Raw genomic sequence first — 6,651 nt, 5'->3', positions numbered from 1 at the left:
CTAACAGGCTTCAAGATTAGCAACTTTATTAGTTAGCTCATCACAATGTTTGCACATGGTTTCCATTTTTGCAAGCAAACCTTTTATAAGCATCTTGTGAGCTAGCTAACTTTTCTTTTAGTTTTTCATTTTTCTTTACAAGTTGCTCATCATTGATTGTGCATTCATTTGTTGTTGCACTAGCCTTAAGTTGCTCAATTTTAGTAGATAGTTCAACATTGAGATTAGCAAAGTTCTCATATTGTTCAAGCAAAGTTTTATATGCTTCTTGTGAACTATCTAGCTTTTCTTTTAAACTTTTGAGCTTCTTTTGTTGACTAGTGCAAACTTTAGCATATTTAAGATTTTGTTGCACAATTTTATCATAAGAAGGCAAATCATCATCACTATCACTCTCACTAGAGGATGAGCTTTCGTTACCTTGTGCCATAAGGCACACACGTGAAGAGCTTGATGATGAGTGCTTGCGGCCTCACCTCTTGTGATGGTGTTCTTCTTCACTTGAAGAATCATCCCATATCTCATTGAGGTGAGGGCTTGGTTCTTGCATGCCTTCTTCTTTGTCTTGGGTGTGGGCTTGTTTGGACAAACTTCTACAAAGTGCCCCAACTTGCCGCATCCATAGCATCCTCTCTTTCTTTGCTCATTTCTTTGATTGGTGAAAATGAGATCTTGAATTTGAATGGGTACACCCTTGACATTGAGCCTTTGGATTATCTTCTCCACCTTGTTGATTAATTTGATTGATTCTTCATCAAGGTCGAAGGTGGAGGAGGAAGATTGATCATCATCACTTGAATCTTCATAATCATCATCATCGTCCTCATCTTCTTCTTCATCTTCACTTGAGGAGCTTGAGCTTGAGCTTGTCTCAACTTGCTTCCCCTTCATCTCCCTTTTTTCGCTACATGCAAGAGCTTTGCCTTTGCTTGATGAAGAAGCTTCTTCTTGACCCATCTTACATGACATTTCAAATGCCACTAACTTGCCAATAACTATGCCCAGGGGCCATGGTGCTCAAGTCCTCCATGTGTGAAGGATGGTGATGATGCTTGCATATTTCTTTTGTGGTAGCACGGAGATGATCCTTCCTCACTGATGTCCGCATCATCTAGCTTTATTAATCCTATTGAATGGAGCTCATTGATAATTAGATTCAAACGAGAATACATATCACGAACAAGCTCATCATCATCATTGTAAAGGAATCATAATTTTGTTTAGCTAGACAATGTTTTTGCTCACAGGACATTACTTGTGCCATCATGGAGCTCTTGGAGTTTTAACTAAATTTCATATGCCATATTTAAAGTGAATACCTGGTTAAACACATCCATGCTAAATGATTCAAACAAGCAATTCTTAGCTCTAGCATTGAAATTCATTTCTTTTTCATCACTTTTTGTGGGTTTTTTGGGATTCTTGATGGGTTTCATCCCATCACGAGTGACTCTCCATACACCCAAATCAACCGCCTTAAGGTGGCAAGCCATTCTAGCCTTATAATAATGGAAGTTAGTGCCATCAAAGTGCGGAGGCCTAGAGGTATCCATCACAACCACTCTAAATGGCGTCAGGCTCAACGGCGGTTAAGCCAAAGGTCCAAATTGAGCCAACCGGCTCTGATACCAATTGAAGGGACCGTGACGCCTAAGAGGGGGGGTGAATTAGGCAACTTAAGATTCTAACTCTAAATAATGGCCTCTTTTTTCTAACCTTAGCAAAACCTATGCGAAAGATAAACTATCTAAAAGTACAACTATGGTTTTGCTAGTGTTTTACTATCTCTACCACAAAAAGGAGTAATACAATCAATGTAAATAGCGGAAGTTAAAGAGGCAAGGTAGAGATATGCAAACTCCTATCGATGACTCCGATATTTTTACCAAGGTATCGAGAAGCTGCGCAAGCTTCCCCCTAGTCCTCAGTTGGAGCCCCTCAGCAAGGGATCCCTCGCAAGGGCCAAGCTCCCTGATCGGGTAACTCCATGGATTGGCTCTGGGCCTTCCCCATGCGCAAGTGGGTCTCCTGACTGTGCCTTCCAGGCAAGCCTCTCCTAGATACTCCCCGTCGTCTTCACTATCAAGCTTCCGGCCTGAAATGTCGTGGGTCTTGTTCCCTCCAGGTACATGGTGGCAGCCACACCACAACATGCGGTTGGTGTGATCTCGCAAGACTACAAAGCCCCTCCTGATGTACAACAATGGTGCTCAGCAAGCACCGAGTGGTAAGAGGTATGCAAACCTCACTAAACACTAGGCCTAAACTTAGAGCAAGCGCATGAGCGGTGGTCTAATCAACCTAAGCACTTCAGCAAAGCACCTACGCTAATCACCTGATGAATCACTAAGCACTATGCAAGTGGAGATCACTAAAATGGTGTATCAACACCCTTGGTATGTTTCCTTAGCTCCACTTCATCTCATTTAGCCTGGTTGGGGTTTGTATTTATAAGCCCCACTGAAGAAAGTAGTCCGTTGGGGATGAAATCCTACTTTTCTGCTACTGACCGGATGCTAAGTCGTCCTAATCGGATGCATCCGGTCGTCCTGACCATTGGAGCCACGATCCACTGATCAGACGCTGCCAGTGTCCGGTCACATGCCACCGGACACGTCTGGTCGCATTTTTGCTTCTTTGGAACATCTCTGTACTCGACCGGACTCTGATGTCCTGTGTCCAGTCGATTTGCCGCCAGCGTCCGGTCTAGCGTCCGGTCACCTCTATGAGCTCGTTTCTTCACGATCTTGCATATGGCTTGGTTCCCATCTTCGTGCTTGGACTTTGCTTGATATCTTGGGTCTTCTCCTGTGCTCCTAAGGTCTTGCTTGAGGTGTTGATCATCGGATCATCATGTCGCCTTTGTCCAAGTCACATCTTGTATCCTATTGAACTACAAAACAATTACTTGCAAATTCATTAGTCGAATTTGGTTGTGTTGGTCATCAAGCACTAAAATCCAAAGTAAATGGGCCTAGGCTCCATTTTCCTTACAAATAGAATAGGTGTCCTTCCCCAACTTTATATCTAATTCCCCTAATGTTAGTGGTTCAACGAAGAGTTTTTCTAGGGGATGCCCTATCAGGATGTCAAAATCTTGAATATCAAAGATATGGAAATCAAGCACCATTTTGACATCATCGTGATGTATTGTGCTGTTGTGGAGTATCCCAAGTCCTTAGTAAGCTAGAATTCAGTGGCAATTCTGAAGGACATGGCTATGGGAGCAAAATGTTCATCATCCAAGTGGGTGGATGCAAATGATGCAGATGTGAGGTTTGCTCCTACGGTCAGGTTATACTAGCACATCTACCCTAGTTCCTTTGGATTTTGCATCGAATGGTTGAAGGAGTGCGAATATGAATTTCTTCAGAGGAAAGTTTTGTTTCTTCAACCAATTCACTGCTCATTATAGCAGTCAACTCCTTGATGGATTCCATGAGGGTTTCTTTGTCTAGTGGGTTAAGAGGAGTGATAGGAACTAGGGGGTTTCTTTTGGCATGAATATTTCAAGGTGTTTCCAAAAACTTTGAATAGATCATCCTTGAAAATGGAAAATCTGAATGTTGCAAACCTTCCTCTAGAGTTTCCGATTTGGGTGAGGGTCTCTGAATGGGTGGTATTGCTTTGGGCTCAGCCAAAGAGACTTCCTCATGGCCTGATTCAGGCTCTACATAGAGGGGTTCTAGGGGAGGTGTGTTCTCTAGAATGCGTTCTAGTAATGCTTCTCTTCCGCTGTGGTTTTATGGGTAAATGAACCTCCGACAGCTATATCAAGCTTGTAGGGTAGATTTCTTGCTAAGACCTAACCAAAAATGTTATAACAACACATGGTTTAGGCATAGACAAGTCTAGGCTAGAGTGTGTTAGGATTGAACATCTGGACCAAGCTCACCTATGGTTTCCTTCTCTCTTTTTTGGAAGTTGAGAATTTCTTAGTCGTAGGGCAGCGATTCGAGATATATGGAAGAACACGAGATAGAATCTGTTCCTCAGTTCTTCCCAATCTCCATTTATCTTCCCTATGTTGTGGGCATACCATTGTTTTGCCCTCTCATCAAGAGAGAAGGGAAACAAGTTCCACCTAAGTGTTTCTTGTGACATGCTGAAATGGTTAGGCATGCACAGAGCTGCTCAAACTACCTTAAGTGATGATATGGGTTTTCATAATATAAACCTGAGAAGGGGTTTGTTCCTAAACCATGGCTATAAAGCCAGGGCAAAGTTCATAGCTAGAAGCTATGATTAGCTTTGAGGATTGTGGTGGCTCTATGAACTCACCCTTGGGAGCAGAAAGTTGTTGAATTGTGTGTTGCTCCATTGGAAAAGAATAAAAGAAAAGAAAGGTAAAACAAAGGACACACAGGCGAACAAGGTTCAGAGATAATTACGACAACCTTTCCCTAGCAATGGTGCCAGAAATGCTTGTTGGTATATCTTAACGAATGTAGAAGGAATCCACAAGTGCATGGATATACCGTTGTAGCACTTCACTAGAAGTATTCAGGGTATCGTATTTTCTCGAGGAACGGAGGTGTAAAAGTTTCTTTAGCTAGTTCACCTAAGAAAAGAAGAAGGATAGTGTCAGAGATATGGGCCAGGGGTACCTGCATCTCCCATATATATGACCACCACCAAGCTATCAGCCCAGCAGCCATCAAGAGGGAGGCTCGCAAGGGCTGACATGATTGACCAACGTGGAGATCAAGGCAAACCAAGGCGGGCATATCTAGACGATAGCTAGGATCAATCTGTTGTAACAAACTAGGAACACAATCTGTTAGCCCAATCACCCTCTCTGTAACCCTACCTCTCCTGCCTATATAAAGAGGGTATGGCCTCAGGCTTAGGATCCAACCATCACCATTCCAATCTACTCGTAGCTAGGAGCAATAGCCCCTGTAATTGAGCATATGAATACAAGAGCAGCCGCACCAGTGGGGTGGGGATTAGCACACACCACGCCCTAAACCAGTATAAATCTCTATGTCTCATGTGCTACCATCTTATTCTGTGTACGCGATCACATTGCTAGATATTGCCGGAGCAAAACAATCCAACAGTTGGCACGCTTGGTAGGGGCCTTTCGCGTTTAGATTTTTTTTTGTGTTTCAGATGATTATTCTCTACAAGCTGAGTGAGGGGTGATCAAGAGGCGGTCGAAGAAGGATGGCCATGGTGCCTCCACCTCCATGCGATTGAGGGTTCCATGGTGTGGCAACCTCAAGACTCGTGCACCGGCCTTGAGGTCATCATCGCCCAATCGGGTCTACCTTGCTAGGCTCGGGGACACGATCGACACAGGACCGCTTCAGCTAGCATGTCATGTAAGTTGCTACACCGATTCTACTTTTTCTCAATTATGTCAAGAGCACCTCCTCGACACTACACGCATGATTTGGTGGGAATCACACCATCTAGATGATGCACAACCATCCCCATCGCTAGACATTGTTTTGCCTAGATTCTTTGACAGGATTAAGAGCGCCACTGATGCCACACGTCTGGGAACTCTTCCTGACACCCGTGATCAACCCTAATAGGGCCGGTCACCTCAGATAACGAAGAGAAATCATGGAACCAACTAGCTGAGCATTAAGCGAAGCCAAAAACCAAGTTATTGGGTAAACCATGGCTACGCCATGAACCTTCTGTGCTAGAACCATGGATACCCAGTGGCTCATCTCACCAAAGATTGTAAGATGTACAGTATGACAGCCGTTGTGGTGACTCCCTTATGGAGCTCCCCTCGAGGGGACAATCGGTGGCATAAGGGACACTCTAAACAAACCCTTATAAAAGTGATGAGCATTCATGCCCATACTAGGACCCGATCAGATTCAGGACATGCACCTGTTGTTTGGGAGGCTCACGTCGTGGCAACTACTCGGCTACCCTGGTTAGAGCACCTGATGACTTTCGATGAAAGTGACCAACCCGAATACTCGATCGATGTCGGCAGGTTCCCCCTGGTCGTTAGTGTAGTTCTACAAACTATCCATGCCACTAAGATCTTCATGGATGGAGGAAGTGATTCCAATCTGATATATTGGGACACTTTCAAAAGACTAAAGATCGGCACAGACAAACTACACCCACCGAGGGGCCTGATCACCGGAATAGTACCAGGGATACAGGTGATGCCTCTCATCATCATAGATCTATGGGTTACGTTCGGTGAGGTGGCAAACTTTCTCTAGGAGATACTCTCCTTTGAGGTTGTGGATTTCTAGGACATTTATCACACTATCCTCGGCATACCATGTTTCATTAAATTCATGGTTGTGCCTCACTATGTGTACCTAAAGATAAAGATGTCGGGTCCTAACTGGTATCATCATGATCTCTAGAGATCAAAACGCCTATCAATGCGATCTACTCACTATAGAGAATGCGGTCCAAAACTTAGATCCGGCACAGCGCGAGCTCGACTATGTCCTCATGCAATTACAGGACTTGGGGGCTCTGATGCTAGTGCCATTGTGTCTAGATTTCTAGTCTCCACCTCCCAAAGAAAAGAGGCTGTCACCAGCCTAGTTCACGCCCTTGGAGCCAACCGTGGCCCCATCATTCACACCAGAGGAAGATTCGAGGAAGGTTCGCTTGGACAAAACCGACCCGAGTAAGACCACGAACATCGAGAGGAGCCTG

The sequence above is a fragment of the Miscanthus floridulus genome, chromosome 10 (genome assembly GCF_019320115.1).
Source record: "Miscanthus floridulus cultivar M001 chromosome 10, ASM1932011v1, whole genome shotgun sequence".
Lineage (NCBI taxonomy): Eukaryota > Viridiplantae > Streptophyta > Magnoliopsida > Poales > Poaceae > Miscanthus > Miscanthus floridulus.
Note: the sequence above shows the minus strand (reverse complement) of the source record.